Raw genomic sequence first — 21,301 nt, 5'->3', positions numbered from 1 at the left:
CCTTTGTAGAGACATGGATGAAGCTGGAAACCATCATTCTCAGCAAACTATCACAAGGACACTATTACTTTCAATTGGAGAAGGGGTGGATTTACTAAAGAATTCACAGATACCTATCACCCAGATTTTTGTTTCTAATATAATTCTCCAATAAAATGAACCAAGGCTCCTTGTAGAAATGGAACATTCTAGGACTTAGCAAGAATAAATAAAACAAACATAAACAATAAAACAAATAAAATAAAACATAAACAACACCACAATGATGGGGATATGTCAAAGAGACACAGGAGCCATTGAAAGAGTTCCCAGTTGTCAAAACTGAGGCAATTTGAGCAATACAATAAAGTACTATTGGATTATAACCCAAAAAATAAAATAAATATCAGGGAGTCCATACAGATATAAATAAGTGAATAAATTAATAAATGGGAAAGAAGAGACAATACTCCCTTGCAGAACAGTTTCAAATAATTTATGTAGATATTTGCCCTCAAGGAGGTGGAAAATGACTCTCACTTCTTTTAGTTTGGATTTTTAAATGGTGACTTTCTTTCACAGAACACAGTATGGCAAGAGGAAAAAAGGAATGACTCTAAAGTGGTGAAATCTGACAAGCACTACCTCAGGTCAACATCAACAGTAATGTCATGTTGAAAATATGTACTTTTTATATAATTTGATGAGAATGGCACTTTAGCTCTGTGGCCTTCTTCAAAAGATCACATAACCCCAGTCTGATCAAGAGAAAAACATTAGATAAACCTCAATAGAGAAACTTAATGAACATCAAACAAGTCAACTAAGATAAAATGTGACACTTCCACCAAATGTCTTTCCAAAAAAATACCTGTTAGCTGACTCCAATCACATCTCCATTACTCTTCCTGTAAAATGTGAATCAAGCCCAAACATGTAGCATTTATTGGCCAACATAAAAAAAATCTCTGGACTTTGGAAATGGTCTTTTAAAGATATTTCTATGCCTTGGAGCCATTTGTGACTCAGTGAGAATGAGTTATGTTTATGGGTAAAAGAATGAGTGAGAATAGTAGCACATATAAAAAACAAAAGAAATGAAGAAATGGTGGATGAAGAAAATTGAAAATGGGAACCCAGCAAAAAAATAAATACTAAATCAGGGCAAGTAGATAAAAAATGTGCACAAGTACACAAAGGGATAATCTGTTATGATACTGTATTTTTTAGCTCCAATTGTCTTAATTGTCTGTGTGTGTGTGTGTGTGTGTGTGTGTGTGGAGGGTGTAGGTTGCTGTTGCGGTTTCACAGAGAACAATGACAAAAGACGTGCCTCTAATGTTTTCAATCACTTGAGAACTAATTTTAAAGACTGCAGCGGGATGCTATCGTAAGTGATCTGTGTTACATATTTCTTTAGTACCCATTATAAACCAAATGCCATTTGAATACTTAAAGGTGAAAGTTCCTGAATTCATGTATTTTCTTGGTCTTCTGAAGCACCAGAATTTTATAAGAACAGAAAAGTAAACATTGGTTTGCACCTCTTGAACCCTACACTTGAATACAGGAAAGTTCCGTTAATGGTATCTCACTATGCTGCATGTTATGTGCAAGTCATATGGCATAACTTAAGGTGTGTGTGAGTTTGAAATATACTGATACAAGAGAGCTTTTGAAAGTTTGTTGACAGTCTGCTTAAAATCATTTCCAAGACAGAAATGTTTCTCCAAAAATATTCTCAGTAAGTAGAAATAAAGGGACGCTCATTCAAACACAGGAAGCTTTGTAAAATGCTCTGTCCTCTATCCCTCGCTTGTAACTCACAAAGCACCTTAGTTTAGAAAAGTCTGCAATAAAGACACTAGTTTTCCTTTTTAATTTTTACTGTAGTCTTTTCATGAACTTATTTGGCATGTTTTGCAATTTATTTTTTAAATAATAATATCCAGCGGAACTATGTTCCACCATTTACACTATGGAAAACATTACTTTTATTATGCAATAGAAAAAAAAAGAAATAAGCTGAAGCCAGTGTTCTAGGGCCAGCAATGCCTTTGCCAAATCGCGCAAACTTGGGCAAATCTTTTAAGGCTTCTGTGTTGTTTCTTCATCATACATTACCTTAGATATAGGATTTTATTTCGGAATATCTTTTGTTCAGAGTTGCATTGTGCAATGTAACCTCATAATGGAGAAAACTCCCATTTACTCTTCACATTATCAGCCACAATGTTTTTGGATCTTACGCACCAGTACTATTTATGAATTAATTTATTTATTTTAACAGGTGGACCACCATGGACGGCCAACTTATATTTTAGGATATGGAAATCACAACAATATCCAAAACCTATTATATCATTGTCAGTTTATTAATGAAAATGTACCAACATCAAATTTTTAGAAAAGAGTAAACTTAAGAATAAAGAACATAAATTATATTAAATAAATATATTCACTGTAATTATATTCTTATGTTGCAAACAGCCCAACTTCAAAAAGACCAATGCAAGGCCAAGAGATGGAACTTTGAGAAGTATTGCTTCTCCAAATAAAGGTATCTAAATTCTCATAAAATTCCTGATTATAATATTCCATATTTGAAATATTTCTAGTATTTATTAATAGTACTTTATGTTTCTATTTACAAGTGAAATAAGGAATATAGTAATTCCAACCTTTTAGTTTAACTTAGTTCTGTTTAGCCAAGATTAAGAGGCTGTACACATTAAATCCTTCATATCTTTTGGACCTTATTAGAGTTATGTGTCAGTTACAACAGCTTAAACACTTGAGATATTACAGCACTAATTGTAACCCCAGTATGGTTTTTCTTCCTTCTCTCTCTCTCTCGCTCTTGGTTGCTGACTTTTAGTTAGGTGCATGGACCATGGCTGCCAACTTTACTCACAGCCTTGGCCTCATGACTAACTTTGGAAAAATGATATTTGAGTAAAAGTCAGGCATGTCATTTGTAGGTCACCTGTTTAAAAAATGAAGCCTCTTAGCCAGGCATAGAAGTGTGCACTTGTAGTCCCAGCTACTCAGGGGGCTGAGACAGAAAAATTGCTTGCACCCAGGACTTTGGAGATGCAGTTAACTATGATTATGCCACTGCATTCCAGCCTGAGTGACAGAGCAAGACTCTGTCTCAATAAATAAATAAATAAGCAAATAAATAAATAAATAAATAAAATGAAGACTTTTGCCTTAAGCTTCCTCTTTTCTTCTTCCCACTAGCAGACTGGATATAGCGGTGGCTAGCTTCAACCATTGAGACAAGGACAACTCTATGAAATGGCATAGTAAGAAAATAAAAGAAATATAGGTCTTCGAATGGGCTTATAGAGCAGAGCTGTTCTGTTTTGCACCACTCAGCTCTGTCTCATGAGAGAGAACTGTATTTATGTTTTATTTAAGCCACTATATTTTGGAGTATCCTTACTACAACATCTTAACTTTAACTAATACAGGTATTTAAATAGCAAATAATTTCAGTCATTGTAAACCAAATGAAACAAAAATGGAAGATAGAAAAAAATCACTACTATTTAAAAGTTCAATTTATTAGGTTTATACTTTTTTCTGCTTAATTTGTGAATTTACTGAAAATAAATGCATTTTGTGATTAGCAACTTGATTAGGGATTTAAAAATTTATGAATTAGTTAATCCAAAATAGTATTTAAGGCCAGAATAAGCAGATATGGCAGTTAAAGTATCCATTTCGGGTAGCTGTTTTATTAACAAAGGAGCATGTTAAAATTATAATTATAGAATAATATTAGTTATTCTTAATAGCAGCCAAATAATACATTTTTATACAAACTCCCTCCTACATGAAAATAGAACTTTAGATTGTGTCTTTTGTGAAACTAATTTAATGTAAATAAATTGATGTATTTAGTAACTATTATGTGCCACCAATATTCACAGTCCAAATATTGTTACACTTGGATTTGTGATCAAATCATCATTCATACATAAATTGGGGTTTTACTTCTAAAGATGTGTTGTGGTTGTGCAAGTCTATGAGAAATTATTTATGGACAGACATTTAATAATCTGCTTAAGCAAAGTACTAAATGTGAGATTTCTGGGTGTAACCCATCCTGTGTGGGGAAAACATAAATGATAATTTGACCAACTTTAAATGAAGATTCTTTGTGGGCAATATTACACCAGTTTGTTTTTTTCCCAACTGAGAAATGCAGCAATTAAGAAGTATACATGGGAAAACATAAACATCAAAATATGACATTATTTCTGGTTGAACTTAACAAGAGAATGTGACTTCTAATACCCTACCCAGGATAGCTTCCTAATTTATTGGGCCTATTTTGAGACAATGATAGCAGAATATTAAACCAAACATTATACTCTTCTAAGCATGGGACTCTGTACAAGTGCACAGGTCATATATCCATGAAGCTAGCCCTGAATTTCTCTATATTCACATATAAATAGTGGAATTCATTTTTCAGAAGAATATCTTTCTATTGCAGCCACAAAGGGAATTCTGACTTTCTTCCCACTTGTCAATCACAGTGTGCCCTCAAGGCCAAGAGGGTCTGAAGGGACCAAGCCTTGGGCTAGATGTGGAGAGAAGGCAGATGTTCTCTCTATGCTTCCACAAAGAAAATGGTTCTACTTTATGGGCTAAACAGTGTGTGCTAAAGAGAGAGAAGTACTTCTCCTCTCAATTTACAAATTTTTGTCCACTTGAAATATTAGGTTTGGTAGTAAATTTGTTTCTTTCCTGGCCAGGGGAAATTCCTGGTCAGCCCCAGGAATGCTAAAGTTAGAGGGTTGGGGTTGGAGTTAGGGCATGGTATTAGTTCTGTTCTCCTATCTCCAAATTCTCAGTCAATTGGGTAATTTAGAAAAAAAAAATAAATAGGAATCCAAATATCAGTTTCTGTGTATATTACTAGTAGAAGTCTACTGAAGAACTTGGTTTGAACTGAAGGTCAAAGTTAGGTCTGATACTATCCACCCCCGACTCCACCCCTGCCCCACCAAATTCACCTCTGGACTTATTATGTGGGAAAATTTGGATCTCCATAGCAGACACTTTCCAAACCAGCCATATAAAAGATCTTGTCTTGTCTCATCCTATGTTCTAAAACAAGAGATTTGTGATATTAACAAAGAAAACTGTGGACACAGTTATAGCTGACTTAAATCATATTCCTGTTATTGGGACAAGCCTATCAAAATGAATGGAAGAATGAAATCATCTTTCCATTAAAAAGACTAAAGTTCCAATTTTATAGGATAGTAGGAATCTGAGGAGAAAAAAAAAAAAAAACAACTACTAAATTCTTTCTATGTCACATAGCTCCATCACCTTGGCAGGCATCTGAGTACTATGGAGAAGGAAGCCTTTGCTTTCCTTTCTTTTCCTTTCCTTCAACTCTGCCATGGCAGCACCAAAATAGCAGCTATAGGTAATATGTAAACAAATGTTATTTTAAAAAATTGGCTGCAGGCCACAGTTTGCTGATCCCTGTTCTAGAACTATTAAATGACTCAATTTAGTGAATGTTTTCCTAGGATTTAGAATACATTCAGTTGTGAATTTTCTTCATATTTAGTGAGCTTAATTTTGTAAATCATGAAATTAAAATTATCAAATAAGAAAATTGTCATACATTTTGAAGAGTTGTATTTGATACAAAGTATTTTTTAAGAATTAAAAAAATGGGGGAGAGTGAAGAAAATAACCAAAATTTAAATTTTAATTATGCCAGGCATTTTGGCTTAGAAACCATTTAGAAAATGACTTCCATCAGGAAAAGAGTTGGTTTAATGAATTAGAACATTAACACTGAGAGCCTTAGGTTCATGACTTAACTGTTATTACTCTTGCCATTTGCAAAGCTTGCTTACGGCTTCATTTTTGAGACAAACGAAAAAAGGATTTAACTCCATTGGTTCCACAGACATTAATGGAATCCATTCATCTACCTTGCCATGCTCTGCCTAGAAATTTACACTTTAAGGATTATATTTACAACTTTAAGTATAGGCTGTGAGCTTGCCTTAGGGTAAAAAAACAAAACAAAACAAAACAAAAAAAAAACAGACAAACTGAATTTACCAACTCTGATTATTTAAAAATAATTTCTGTGAAAATGTGATGTATTAGTTTCTTATTCATAAGATACACTTCCTGGACATATTCAGACTCTAACCTTCAAGACCAAATGAGACAAAGAATAAGTCAAATTTTCTTTTGGTGCTAATCTCCATTCCTCCCTTCTACAAGAAACACTAGTTCTTTCATTTTAAAAAAAGTTGAACTGTATAAAAGTCAATGTGCTCCTCAGATGTTAGCTAAATAATTTTTTTAATGTTTCAATGAAAACAAATGCATGTCAGAAACATCTTGAAGAATCCGTATTCTAAATATAGAACTGAATTTTCTCATTAAATTTCTCTATCTATATCAAACTGGCAATGTTAGATAAATTCCAAATTAAGTGCATGTTATAAGTAGAGACTTTTTAAAGGGGTAAAAACAATGTTTACTTCTGAAAGGATACATGGAATAGTCAAAAGGAAAGAAAATAGTTTTAAAGAAATAGCCTTCAGTGCAATCAAGGTAAATTTACCATTTACTGTTGAAACTGTGCCTCTTTCAGGATATCTAGCTGGGAAAAGTTAGCCAGTGATATTTGTAAATATCACTGTAAAATAGCCTGTAAATATCACTGTAAAATAGCCAGTAAATATTTGTATTATTAGTCAAATATTCACAGTCCCTTCATTTGAGAGGATCTTACCTGCCCGTTGGCATGTCACTTGTAGTGCCTCTTGAGAAAGGAACATATAGTTCTTCACCCAGTTGATGTTAGGCTTGGTCACATGACTTGCTTTGGACAATAATCCATGAGCACATGTGTCACACACTGTAGAAAGTAGAAAAGTTCCCTTCAAATCTTGTCTTGGTTTAAAAATAAAATAATAGACACTAGAAATAATAGCTTCTTACTCTAAAGCCTCCTATCAACTATTAGTTCTTACACTTTAGCCCAGTTATTTGCTTTGGCTTACCTAGGCATGTCTGGACAGGCCCAGGCAAGTCTTAGCTCATAGCTTATGCCCCTTCCTTATTTGGAAATGTTATTGCTTCCTTAAACCTTTCATAAGCAACTTTCTCTCCTTCTTTGTTCTCCCTTTCACTTACCTATTTAGAAAAATTTTAGGTTAAAATCGGGTATCAGTTTAAGACTATAAGGTCCAGGTCCAGCCAATGGATGCAGGACACAGTGGTAAGGACAACCCAAATGCATAAGGGATAAATATGTCTGCTTTTCCTTTGTTCAAGTGTGCTCTTGCCACTGTTCCATCTGCGAGGAGCACCCTTTCTGCAGAATATATATATATATATATTCAACTTTAAAAGAAGGTGAAGGAATTATCAGAATGTTGGGAGTATGCTTAATACTTGTTTAAATCAAATTAAAAAAACTCAAGATTTTTTTAAACATAAGCTAGGCACAGAAAGCCAAATATTATATGATCTCTTTCATGGAAGAGGTTTATGTGGAATCTAAAAACATAAAACTCATAGAAACAGAGAGTAAAATGGTTGTTGCCGAAGGCTGGGGGCTGGAAGAACTGGGGAGATGTTGCTTAGAGGACACATTTCAGTTAGACAGGAGGAACAAGTTCAAGTGATGTACTGTACTTCATGGTGACTGCAGTTAATAACAATACATTGTATTCTTGGAAATTGCTGAAAGTGTAGATGTCAAGTGTTCATACCACAAAAATATATGATATAATATATATATTAAATAGCTTGATTTAGCCATTTCACAACATATACATCTATTAAGGTATATGTTGTACCCCATAAATATATATACATTGTATTTGTCAATTAAAAATAAAGATATGTATATAGAGAAAATACAAATAGGCAGATAGCTATTAAAATAAACCTTTTAATAATAACAATTTCAAATTCATAGTTAAATATGTAAAACACAGACTTCAGGGGGCAGGCAATCTGTACTTGATACCTGAATGTTATCATTGTGGAGCCAGTTTTATTTGACTTCAGCATTTAATTTACTTGAGATCTGAAAGTTCTGGAGACGTTATACAGATAATATAACCAAAATGAGGTCTAGTATTAAAGAAAAGTCTTCAAGAAATGTTTCTGTTGTTGCATTCTACAAATATTTTTTATTTATATTACATTACCTTAGACACTGCCATCAGAAAGAACTTTTCTCTAAGAATGATGGAATGTGAAAAGCCCCCAAAAGGCAGTTAAAATAATCAATTGAAATCTTATGTATCTCCAAAGTAAATAAATATTTATACTTAGTAAATTTAAATATAATCTTATTTTAGAAAACATTTCTATTTAAATGTGTATATAATATGTACAATATAATAAGGTATAGATATGCCACGGCAATTCTTCTATCTATAGTAGATTATTATTAAACAATTTCACAGCATAGGGTATGTCATGTTTCTATACTAAAAATAATATAGCAGTACTCTTTTTACATATGTCTTTGCTCAAAAATTCAATTTATTTAGAATAAATAGCTTAAAGGATAATTTTTCAAGAATTCTTTATTGTTTAAAATTTTGGTTAAATATCTAGATGTATATATTTCCATACCACGGAATAACTGGTAATATATATACAAGAAAGTTTTGCCCTAATAAATGACCTAGTAATACTATATATGGTATAACTTTGGAGGGGAAAATTTAAGATTTTTATTTTCCTATTATGGATTTAGACACATCTTAATTAAATCAACACAACATTATAATCATAATATTTGATTTCAGAATACTTATTATTTTTGATTACTTAATTATTAAGAATTCCGTTTAGATGTCTTTTTTTACATTTCATGTAAAAAAAGATGAAAAAAATTTTATTTTATATTTTGCTGCTATTGTTTTTAACAAATCATAATACTTAAAATGTTTGTGTCCATTTTATAATGTGGTTTTGATTGCACTTCTTATAGAATTCAAATAAATATATTTGGTTTTTATTAAATTTGAGGATCACTTTCTCTTAATGCAGAACTTAGTAATTCAGAAGTGTAATCCTTTTTTCTCTATATTTTGCTTCCTTTTGTTTTTTTTCTTTCCCTGTCTTTTATTTGATGAAATATGTCTCCCTCTCCTGTTTTTTAGAGTTTTTGTAATTTTGGTTTGTTTCACTACTCTTTGTTAAGCTATGCATTCTCTTTCTAATTATTCCACTTGTTAAATTTTTATTAAAAACAAAAATAGCAATGATATATTTTACATATTTATCTAATTACAAGCTCAAAGCATGAAATAGTGTGTATTGACTTCCATATACATATGTTTGTGTACGTGTATATTATGAATAAATTAGTTCATCTCAAATATGAAACTTTAACATCTTTACCAATTTTTTTGGAATAGTCTAGGATTTTAGACACTTCTTAATTTTGTTTTACCTTTTATGTTACATATTCTTCATTAATAGTTATTAACATGTTGTATTTTATAGCTGTTCTTGCAAAAAGTAGTTTTATTTTACGTTTCAATAGTCTCAGTGTCAACTGTGACACCTTCTGTGTTTGGCTTTCTTGTTTTGGAATTCTTTTTTTTTTTTTTTTTTTATTATACTTTAGGGTTTTAGGGTACATGTGCACAATGTGCAGGTTTGTTACATATGTATCCATGTGCCATGTTGATTTCCTGCACCCATTAACTCGTCATTTAGCATTAGGTGTATCTCCTAATGCTGTCCCTCCCCCCTCCCCCCACCCCACAACAGTCCCCGGAGTGTGATGTTCCCCTTCCTGTGTCCATGAGTTCTCATTGTTCAATTCCCACCTATGAGTGAGAACATGCGGTGTTTGGTTTTTTGTCCTTGCGATAGTTTACTGAGAATGATGTTTTCCAGTTTCATCCATGTCCCTACAAAGGACACGAACTCATCATTTTTTATGGCTGCATAGTATTCCATGGTGTATATGTGCCACATTTTCTTAATCCAGTCTATCGTTGTTGGACATTTGGGTTGGTTCCAACTCTTTGCTATTGTGAATAGTGCCGCAATAAACATACGTGTGCATGTGTCTTTATAGCAGCATGATTTATAGTCCTTTGGGTATATACCCAGTAATGGGATGGCTGGGTCAAATGGTATTTCTAGTTCGAGATCCCTGAGGAATCGCCACACTGACTTCTACAATGGTTGAACTAGTTTACAGTCCCACCAACAGTGTAAAAGTGTTCCTATTTCTCCACATCCTCTCCAGCACCTATTGTTTCCTGATTTTTTAATGATGGCCATTCTAACTGGTGTGAGATGGTATCTCACTGTGGTTTTGATTTGCATTTCTCTGATGGCCAGTGATGATGAGCATTTCTTCATGTGTTTTTTGGCTGCATAAATGTCTTCTTTTGAGAATTGTCTGTTCATGTCCTCTGCCCACTTTTTGATGGGGTTGTTTGTTTTTTTCTTGTAAATTTGTTTGAGTTCATTGTAGATTCTGGATATTAGCCCTTTGTCAGATGAGTAGGTTGCAAAAATTTTCTCCCATTCTGTAGGTTGCCTGTTCACTCTGATGATAGTTTCTTTTGCTGTGCAGAAGCTCTTTAGTTTAATGAGATCCCATTTGTCGATTTTGGCTTTTGTTGCCATTGCTTTTGGTGTTTTAGACATGAAGTCCTTGCCCACGCCTATGTCCTGAATGGTATTGCCTAGGTTTTCTTGTAGGATTTTAATGGTTTTAGGTCTAACATATAAGTCTTTAATCCATCTTGAATTAATTTTTGTATAAGGTGTAAGGAAGGGATCCAGTTTCAGCTTTCTACATATGGCTAGCCAGTTTTCCCAGCACCATTTATTAAATAGGGAATCCTTTCCCCATTTCTTGTTTTTGTCAGGTTTGTCAAAGATCAGATAGTTGTAGCTATGCGGCATCATTTCTGAGGGCTCTGTTCTGTTCCATTGATCTTTGTCTCTGTTGTGGTACCAGTACCATGCTGTTTTGGTTACTGTAGCCTTGTAGTATAGTTTGAAGTCAGGTAGCGTGATGCCTCTAGCTTTGTTCTTTTGGCTTAGGATTGACTTGGCGATGCGGGCTCTTTTTTGGTTCCATATGAACTTTAAAGTAGTTTTTTTCCAATTCTGTGAAGAAAGTCATTGGTAGCTTGATGGGGATGGCATTGAATCTATAAATTACCTTGGGCAGTATGGCCATTTTCACGATATTGATTCTTCCAACCCATGAGCATGGAATGTTCTTCCATTTGTTTGTATCCTCTTGTATTTCATTGAGCAGTGGTTTGTAGTTCTCCTTGAAGAGGTCCTTCACATCCCTTGTAAGTTGGATTCCTAGGTATTTTATTCTCTTTGAAGCAATTGTGAATGGGAGTTCACTCATGATTTGGCTCTCTGTTTGTCTGTGATTGGTGTACAAGAATGCTTGTGATTTTTGTACATTAATTTTGTATCCTGAGACTTTGCTGAAGTTGCTAATCAGCTTAAGGAGATTTTGGGCTGAGACAATGGGGTTTTCTAGATATACAATCATGTCATCTGCAAACAGGGACAATTTGACTTCCTCTTTTCCTAATTGAATACCCTTTATTTCCTTCTCCTGCCTGATTGTTCTGGCCAGAACTTCCAGCACTATGTTGAATAGGAGCGGTGAGAGAGGGCATCCCTGTCTTGTGCCAGGTTTCAGAGGGAATGCTTCCAGTTTTTGCCCATTCAGTATGATATTGGCTGTGGGTTTGTCGTAGATAGCTCTTATTATTTTGAGATACGTCCCATCAATACCTAATTTATTGAGATTTTTTAGCATGAAGGGTTGTTGAATTTTGTCAAAGGCCTTTTCTGCATCTATTGAGATAATCATGTGGTTTTTGTCTTTGGTTCTGTTTATATGCTGGATTACATTTATTGATTTGCGTATGTTGAACCAGCCTTGCATCCCAGGGATGAAGCCCACTTGATCATGGTGTATAAGCTTTTTGATGTGCTGCTGGATTCGGTTTGCCAGTATTTTATTGAGGATTTTTGCATCAATGTTCATCAAGGATATTGGTCTGAAATTCTCTTTTTTGTTATGTCTCTGCCAGGTTTTGGTATCAGGACGATACTGGCTTCATAAAATGTGTTAGGGAGGATTCCCTCTTTTTCTATCGATTGGAATAGTTTCAGAAGGAATGGTACCAGTTCCTCCTTGTACCTCTGGTAGAATTCAGCTGTGAATCCATCAGGTCCTGGACTCTTTTTGGTTGGTAAGCTATTGATTATTGCCACAATTTCAGAACCTGTTATTGGTCTATTCAGAGATTCAACTTCTTCCTGGTTTAGTCTTGGGAGGGTGTATTTGTTGAGGAATTTATCCATTTCTTCTAGATTTTCTAGTTTATTTGCATAGAGGTGTTTGTAGTATTCTCTGATGGTAGATTGTATTTCTGTGGGATCAGTGGTGATATCCCCTTTTTCGTTTTTTATTGCATCTATTTGATTCTTCTCTCTTTTCTTCTTTATTAGTCTTGCTAGCGGTCCATCAATTTTGTTGATCTTTTCAAAAAACCAGCTCCTGGATTCATTAATTTTTTGAAGGGTTTTTTGTGTCTCTATTTCCTTCAGTTCTGCTCTGATTTTAGTTATTTCTAGCCTTCTGCTAGCTTTTGAATGTGTTTGCTCTTGCTTTTCTAGTTCTTTTAATTGTGATGTTAGGGTGTCAATTTTGGATCTTTCCTGCTTTCTCTTGTGGGCATTTAGTGCTATAAATTTCCCTCTACACACTGCTTTGAATGTGTCCCAGAGATTCTGGTATGTTGTGTCTTTGTTCTCGTTGGTTTCAAAGAACATCTTTATTTCTGCCTTCATTTCCTTATGTACCCAATAGTCATTCAGGAGCAGGTTGTTCAGTTTCCATGTAGTTGAGTGGTTTTGAGTGAGTTTCTTAATCCTGAGTTCTAGTTTGATTGCACTGCGGTCTGAGAGACAGTTTGTTATAATTTCTGTTCTTTTACATTTGCTGAGGAGAGCTTTACTTCCAACTATGTGGTCAATTTTGGAATAGGTGTGGTGTGGTGCTGAAAAAAATGTATATTCTGTTGACTTGGGGTGGAGAGTTCTGTAGATGTCTATTAGGTCCACTTTATGTAGAGCTGAGTTCAATTCCTGGATATCCTTGTTAACTTTCTGTCTCGTTGATCTGTCTGATGTTGACAGTGGGGTATTAAAATCTCCCATTATTATTGTGTGGGAGTTTAAGTCCCTTTGTAGGTCACTGAGGACTTACTTTATGAATCTGGGTGCTCCTGTGTTGGGTGCATATATATTTAGGATAGTTAGCTCTTCTTGTTGAATTGATCCCTTTACCATTATGTAATGGCCTTCATTGTCTCTTTTGATCTTTGTTGGTTTAAAGTCTATTTTATCAGAGACTAGGATTGCAACCCCTGCCTTTTTTTGTTTTCCAGTTGCTTGATAGATCTTCCTCCATCCCTTTATTTTGAGTCTATGTGTGTCTCTGCACGTGAGATGGGTTTCCTGAATACAGCACACTGATGGGTCCTGACTCCTTATCCAGTTTGCCAGTCTGTGTCTTTTGATTGGAGCATTTAGCCCATTTACATTTAACGTTAATATTGTTATGTGTGAATCTGATCCTGTCATTATGATGTTAGTTGGTTATTTTGCTCGTTAGTTGCTATAGTTTCTTCGTAGCCTCGATGGTCTTTACAATTTGGCATGTTTTTGCAGTGGCTGGTACCGGTTGTTCCTTTCCATGTTTAGTGCTTCCTTCAGGAGCTCTTTTAGGGCAGGCCTGGTGGTGACAAAATCACTCAGCGTTTGCTTGTCTGTAAAGTATTCTATTTCTCCTTCACTTATGAAGCTTAGTTTGGCGGGATAGGAAATTCTGGGTTGAAAATTCTTTTCTTTAAGAATGTTGAATATCGGCCCCCACTCTCTTCTGGCTTGTAGAGTTTCTGCTGAGAGATCAGCTGTTAGTCTGATGGGCTTCCCTTTGTGGGTAACCCGACCTTTCTCTCTAGCTGCCCTTAACATTTTTTCCTTCATTTCAACTTTGGTGAATCTGACAATTATGTGTCTTGGAGTTGCCCTTCTCGAGGAGTATCTTTGTGGCGTTCTCTGTATTTCCTGAATCTGAATGCTGGCCTGCCTTGCTAGATTGGGGAAGTTCTCCTGGATAATATCTTGCAGAGTGTTTTCCAACTTGGTTCCATTCTCCCCATCATTTTCAGGTACACCAATCAGACGTAGGTTTGGTCTTTTCACATAGTCCCAAATTTCTTGGAGGCTTTGTTCATTTCTTTTTATTCTTTTTTCTCTAAACTTCCCTTCTCTCTTCATTTCATTCATTTCATCTTCCATCAGCGATACCCTTTCTTCCAGTTGATCGCATCTGCTACTGAGGCTTCTGCAATCTTCGCGTAGTTCTCGAAACTTGGCTTTCAGCTCCATCAGCTCCTTTAAGCCCTTCTCTCCATTGGTTATTCTAGTTATCCATTCTTCTAATATTTTTTCAAAGTTTTTAACTTCTTTGCTATTGTTTTGAATTTCCTCTCGTAGCTCAGAGTAGTTTGATCGTCTGAAGCCTTCTTCTCTCAACTCATCAAAGTCATCCTCCATCCAGCTTTGTTCCGTTGCTGGTGAGGAACTGCGTTCCTTTGGAGGAGGAGAGGTGCTCTGTTTTTTAGAGTTTCCAGTTTTTTTGCTCTGTTTTTTCCCCATCTTTGTGGTTTTATCTACTTTTTGTCTTTGATGATGGTGATGTACAGATGGGTTTTTGGTGTGGATGTCCTTTCTGTTTGTTAGTTTTCCTTCTACCAGACAGGACCCTCAGCTGCAGGTCTGTTGGAGTTTACTAGAGGTCCACTCCAGACCCTGTTTGGCTGGGTGTCAGCAGCGGTGGCTGCAGAACAGCGGATTTTCGTGAGACCACAAATTCAGCTGTCTGATCGTTCCTCTGAAAGTTTTGTCTCAGAGGAGTACCCGGTTGAATGAGGTGTCAGTCTGTCCCTACTGGGGGGGTGCCTCCCAGTTAGGCTGCTCAGGGGTGAGGGACCCACTTTAGGAGGCAGTCTGTCCGTTCTCAGATCTCCAGCTGCCTGCTGGGAGAACCACTACTCTCTTCAAAGCTCAAGCAGAAATGCAGAAATCACCCGTCTTCTGTGTCGCTGGGGCTGGGAGCTGGAGACCGGAGCTGTTCCCATTCGGCCATCTTGGCTCCACCCTCCTGTTTTGGAATTCTTTATCTTGATGTGCACCTCATTGCACATTGTTATGTTTCTCAAAAGATTATTTAAATGTTATGTGTTTTTATGATCACTCGTTTTTTGCTTCATGCATGCATTATTGCTTTAAACATTAAAAAATACTTGTTTTGATGTGCTTTTTATCTTTATATGTGAAAAATCTTTGCTGGCTAATGTGTCTTTTGTCACAATCGTTTCCTCCTTAATCCTCTTAATGAATTAAGAGATTATTTCATTTTCTTCTGGCATTTTATGTGGTACAATATATCTGAATCTGTCCTCATTTTTCTTATGTAGGTTTTTCATTTTCTTTTTCTGCTTGAAATTACCAACATATATCTAAATGTTGACCTACTTAGTATTATAGTGACTTTGGTATTTCTTTATCTTTTTATATAGTTATCTTTACATGTTCAAATTAACTTGTTCCTAAGGCTGAAAGAAATAAGAATGAATGTTGCTTCTTTTTTTCCTTTTCTGATTCCTACATCAAGAACACCAATCATACCTTTGTCAGCTTTCTGATATCTTCTCTCTATGATCATTCATTAATGTAACTATTTTTATCTATTTATTGTTTCCTCCTGTACTTTTGCAAATGTTAACAAGCTTGCTCCCCTTTGTTGAAACTGGGTACTATAATTTTTTTCATTTTATGAAATTATAGAATTTCAGTACATTAAGATAATACTGGTGTTGCACTAATTGTTAATTTACAGTGACATTTTATTTCTGACCTCATTTTTATTTTTCAACATCATTTTTATTTTTTCTATCAACCATCTTCCTCTTTATCAGCTTTTGTATTATATGTCTTTTTCTATATTGTAAAATTTTAATTCTTGATTTTTTTAATATAAAATATCCTCTGAAATTCATTTAATTTCTTGCCATTATTATATCTTTAGATTTGTTATTTTTTACCTATTGTCATATATATGCTTTCCTGTTTCTGTGCCACATAAATCACAAATAAATTTAATGATTATATGTATATATATAAAAAAGCTTTGAAAAATATGTAAACATTTTTTGAAGGCCATATAATTTTATTAACAATAACACATACAAAGATAGTATATTGTTGTGTTAAAAATTAACACTAAATATAAATATATTACTAAGAACTACAGCTTAAACATAAAACAACTTAGAAAAAAATTTAGAGAATTGGAATTTGGTAGATTCAGATTCATACCATGGCTCTACAACTAACTAGCTGTGTGTGATAAAGTTAATCTCTCTGTGACTTCCTCACTTTCATTATCTTTAAAACAAATATAGTGAATTTATAAATAAATTATTTAAAATAAATAGTAAAATAAACATAGTAATTTTTATATTATACTTATAAAGATTTATAATAATATAAACAAATTTAGAGAAATGCCTGGCTCCTAGTAAATTCTAAATCAATAGTAGATATAATAATTATTTTGTTAAAAAGTATTGAAAATGAATTAATCCTGAAGTCTCAAGTACCACATATTTATTTTTTTGTTATCCTATAGTTTCACTTTTTATTATTTTCTCTTCTTAATTTTATTAGATTCTTTCCAAATTTTTTGTATTTCTTAATATTATGACTTCTGTTAAGCTTTGCATGTAAAACGAACTCATTATATATATATATTCTTATTTCCATGCAGTTAAAAATATGCCTGTATAAAACCATTGGTTTATAAGACAGATGAATACAAAATGGGGGGGAAACTACTGGTTAAAAAAATCATCTAATTTTTCCAAGCTTAGTAACATATCAACCAAGAGCAGATGGGGAGAGAATTTTGTATCCCTCCCTTTACTGACTAAATTTGCATCTTCAGTAAAATGTAAGTTTTTTTTTTTTGACAAAGGCTTCAACAATACCCTCCACCCTCCACCTCCCAACCCATGCCAGATGCTGTATTGTACCTGACAGCTGCTGGTGATAGTGCATGCAACCTTTCCTGGGTAATTAAAGAATACAAGCTTTAACCTTATATAGACTCAATAGTATCAGAATAGCTCTGATGAATGGGACCAGATTCTAACTTGTTCAAGAAAGGAAAGGAGTTCCTTGGTAAAGAATGGAAAACAGGGCTCTAGAAGGAAGAACTAATTAGGCATCAGAGGATGAGTTTGGAGTGAAGGCTTGGATAAAACTTGACACTCATATCTTGGGAAAAGTGAAGCAATGGGGCTGGTCTCAAGTGTAACATATGGCACAGACAGAAACTTCAAACTAACTTCTCTAGGTCTGTGGATGTGTATAAGAATAATGGCTGTTGGCCAAGCACGGTGACTCATGCCTGTAATCCCAGCACTTTCGGAGGCCGAAGCAGGTGGATCACTTGAGGTCAGGAGTTCCAGACCAGCCTGGCCAACATGGTGAAACCCCATCTCTACCAAAAATACAAAAAATTAGCCAGGCATGGTGGCAGGCACCTATAATCCCAGGTACTCAGGAGGCTAAGGCAGGAGGATCACTTGAACCTGGGAGGTGGAGGTTGCAGTGAGCAGAGTTCACGCCATTGCACTCCAGCCTGGACAACAAGAGGGAAACTCCGTTTCAAAAAAAAGAAGAAGAAGAATGGCTGTCTAGATGAAATAGAGTGGAAGCATTGGGAACTTGAGCACTCAATGATGTGGGGTTACTATAGGAGGAGTATGTTACCCTGGAAGAAGAGAATGTCTCCCTTTCCCACTTCCCTTTTGCTTCTCTCAGGGAAGGTGTAAAAAATGTTCTCTCCCATCTCCCAGAGATGTATTTTTTGAGAGTTTCATCCCTTCAGCAGACTTCAGAGAATAGCTTTTTGCTTTAGCTTTACTTCTGGTAATGATAAAGATATTTCAGTTCTCTCTCTGAGAGGTGCTTGAAATGAGAGATACTGAGCAGATAATGGTACTGATCCTCCTTCTGGAAATAAATTGGCAATGATTTGGATGTGGCACAAGGTACAAGCTGAGGGTATCTCATAAATCAACAGCTAATCTTCAGTTTGATGGTGTAAGTGGAAAGACTCATTAATTTAAAAACAGCCTCTAATGCTGCTTGTAGTTTCTCCATTTTTAAGTCAATGCATGTAAATCCCAGTGTCAATTAAGAGGCTGAACTGATCAATCAGAAAAGAAATATAGAAGTAAGAATTTTAATGAGACTATCTACCCTTTTATGGGTGACCCTGAGGGAAGAGAAGGGCAATTGCATAGTAGCAAGATGAGGACTCAAGAGTTATAGCAATTGAATTTATTGAGATAAAAAATACTAATATCTAACATATATTATCAGCATTTCATCATCATCCTAAGTCTTTTGTTTTTATGTAATAATTTTTAATCCTTTTTTACCTCTCATTTTAAAGATGAGAACAAGAAGACAAAAAGAGTGTCACCAAGGTCTTGGCAAATTTGCCCAGGTCTCATATCTCCTAATCTGCAAAACTGAGATTTGTAAAAAGAAAATTTGGTTTCTGAGCTTGGGTTTTTAACCACTGTTACAGACTGAACAGTGCCCCTTCAAAATCCTGTGTTGATATCCTAACTCCCAGTACTTCAGAATTTGACTGTATTTGGAGACAGGATATTTAAAATGGTAAAATAAGATCATTAGAGTGGGTCATAATCCAATACGTCTTGTGTTCTTATAAGAAAATGCAATAAGAACATAGACATGCAGAGAGTTCATGTAATAATTGGTATTTATTATTATTATTATTGCTATAATAATTATTAAACAATGAAAAGAGTGAGAAAAGAATTCCGCCATTGAAAATGGACTCTTACTGCACTGATGCAAACAACTATATTGCCATAAAAATACTCACTGATAGTTTCTAATTTCCAGAGGAACCAGGCAGAGAGAAACAAATATGCTCCAAGTCTTGATCACAGGAGTATACCTTACTTAATTATTAAAGGCCATAAATAGTTCAAAGTTTCTTTGACTCTGAAAAACAAAACATGGACCAGCAATATTCCAAGCAAAGGTTAAAAAGATTTGTTCGGTTTTTTTTTTTTTTTTGAGATGGAGTTTCGCTCTTGTCACCCAGGCTGGAGTGCAAGGGCTCAATCTTGGCTCACTGTAACCTCTGCTTCCTGGGTTCAAGTGATTCTCCTGCCTCAGCCTCCCAAGTAGCCTCCCATGTGCCACCATGCCCGGCTAATTTTTTTTTTTTTTAATTTAGTAGAAACAAGGTTTTGCCATGTTGGTCAGGCTGGTCTTGATCTCCTGACCTCAGGTGATCCACTTGCCTTGGCCTCCCAAAGTGCTGGGATTTCAAGTGTGAGCCACCGCTCCCAGCCTGGTTTCAGTTTCCTGAGTTCAGTCCATTTAGTTAACTCCTGTTTTGTTTGATATTTGTGAGCATTTCAGCTCCTTATGAGTTCTGTATATTTTTCTTTATTTTAATGTTACAATTTCCAAAGTTATCAGAAGCCTGTGTTTCAGAGCACCTATTAAAGTTCTATAGCTCATTATAAACTATCTTTGAAAAGGATTAAAACAAGACAACAATTGTCTGTGAATAGCAGAATGTCCAGGGTAGTTACAGTTAGAAACACGATTGAAAAAGAAGTTTGGTTATCTCCGTGGTTTATAATAACTTAACATAACAACCTTAATTATGATTGACAGCATATATTCAGCCATTAGAATTCTAGAAATCTCATACAATTTTGGAACATGTATTAGGATTATTCACCAAGATATAACCTAAAGAAGATTGAGCATAATTTTTGCAATCCCATGTACCTGATAATGTCAAATAATCCTGTTTACCTCTCTTTTCTGGACACTTCAGGGGCCCTCTGACATATTTGAAAAGCCAGGTGCCAGGGAAGATGATTTTGAAACTGAGGTTTGATTGTGGGAAGGCTGTTAAATGTTTGAGGTTTAAATAACTTGATATTATGAAACAGAATTCCAGATTACTGTAAGTTATTTATTTTGCCAAAATCATGACTCAGAAACTTTAAAGAAGCAAAAACCTGTTACAACCCTTTACAAATGTGCCAAAGAGCAGATTAGCACCTTAGGAAAATCTTGTTATGCTTTTATTTCAATTTACAGAAAAACCAAATAATACCCTTTTCTGAATTTAATCAATATGTTCACATAGAGAATCTCTTCTGCAAGATTAATTTCCACAATTCTCCCGCCACTTCTTTGAACCTTCAGCTTTTTCCTAATTTAACTCAAAACAATCCTTTAACCCTAGGCAAAAGTTTTCATTTCCATGCCTTCTTATAACCTTTTATTAAAAAACACATTTTACTGTTCTTACTCACCTTGCATGTAAATATATTTCTAGTAGTTTCAACTCCCAGCAATTTTGAACTTTAAGGTAAAACTTGGAGAGTTGCTTTAATTGTGTGCTAACTGCAACCAAGGTGTGCCTTCTTAGGGGCGTGGTTAGTCCCATATGTCTTCAGGCCTTACCAGTTGTGAAGCCGGCAAGTCAAATAGTTCTCAAAACCCAAAAAGCAGTTTGTAACCTCAAAACACTTGGCAAACTTTGCATCTGACCTTCATTTTACCAATAATCTTTTTTTCTTTCTTTTTTTGAGGCATAGTCTCGCTCTATCGCCCAGGCTGGAGTGGAGTGGTGCTGCCTCGGCTCACTGCAACCTCCGCCTCAAGCTATTTTGCTGCTTCAGCTTCCGGAGTAGCTGGGACTACAGGCCCATGCCCAGCACGCCCGGCTAATTTTTGTATTTTTAGTAGAGATGGGGTTTCACCATGTTGGCCAGGCTGGTCTCCAGCTCCTGACCTCAGGTGATCCACTCACCTTGGCCTCCCAAAGTGTTGGGATTACAGGCGTGAGTGAGGCCCTTTAAGAGACAGGGGACATGCAGATATTGAATCAGGGAGGGCTCATCCCCTAAGGCAGGATTGCTAAACAAATTCTTGCCACCAGAGTTATAAACCATGGCCTCAGGATGTAAAACAAAATAGAGGATTTATTTCACAACCAAAAGTTTGCAGAGCACACAGTGATAGTTGGGGGGCAGGGGAAGTGGCCTAGTAAAGTGTCTTCTAGAAAAAAAAAAACAAAAAACTT

General features: G+C 35.2%; 1 long non-coding RNA gene across 1 annotated transcript in view; it reads right to left on the bottom strand.

Moving 5' to 3' along the window:
• The window catches only part of LOC116478865 (uncharacterized), a 148,948-nt gene extending 128,281 nt beyond the window's left edge, over positions 1-20,667 (bottom strand). Inside the window, exons 1-3 of the long non-coding RNA XR_004250870.2 lie at positions 20,529-20,667; positions 19,067-19,188; positions 6,770-6,895 (exon numbers count right to left, since the gene is read on the bottom strand). This is a non-coding gene — a long non-coding RNA (uncharacterized LOC116478865). The remainder of the gene's footprint in view (positions 1-6,769; positions 6,896-19,066; positions 19,189-20,528) is intronic.
• Positions 20,668-21,301: the final 634 nt, after the last annotated feature.

The sequence above is a fragment of the Hylobates moloch genome, unplaced genomic scaffold, assembly GCF_009828535.3.
Source record: "Hylobates moloch isolate HMO894 unplaced genomic scaffold, HMol_V3 SCAFFOLD_3, whole genome shotgun sequence".
Taxonomy (NCBI): Eukaryota; Metazoa; Chordata; class Mammalia; order Primates; family Hylobatidae; genus Hylobates; species Hylobates moloch.
The sequence above is the reverse complement of the archived record's forward strand: the minus strand, read 5'-3'. Positions and strand labels throughout refer to the sequence as shown.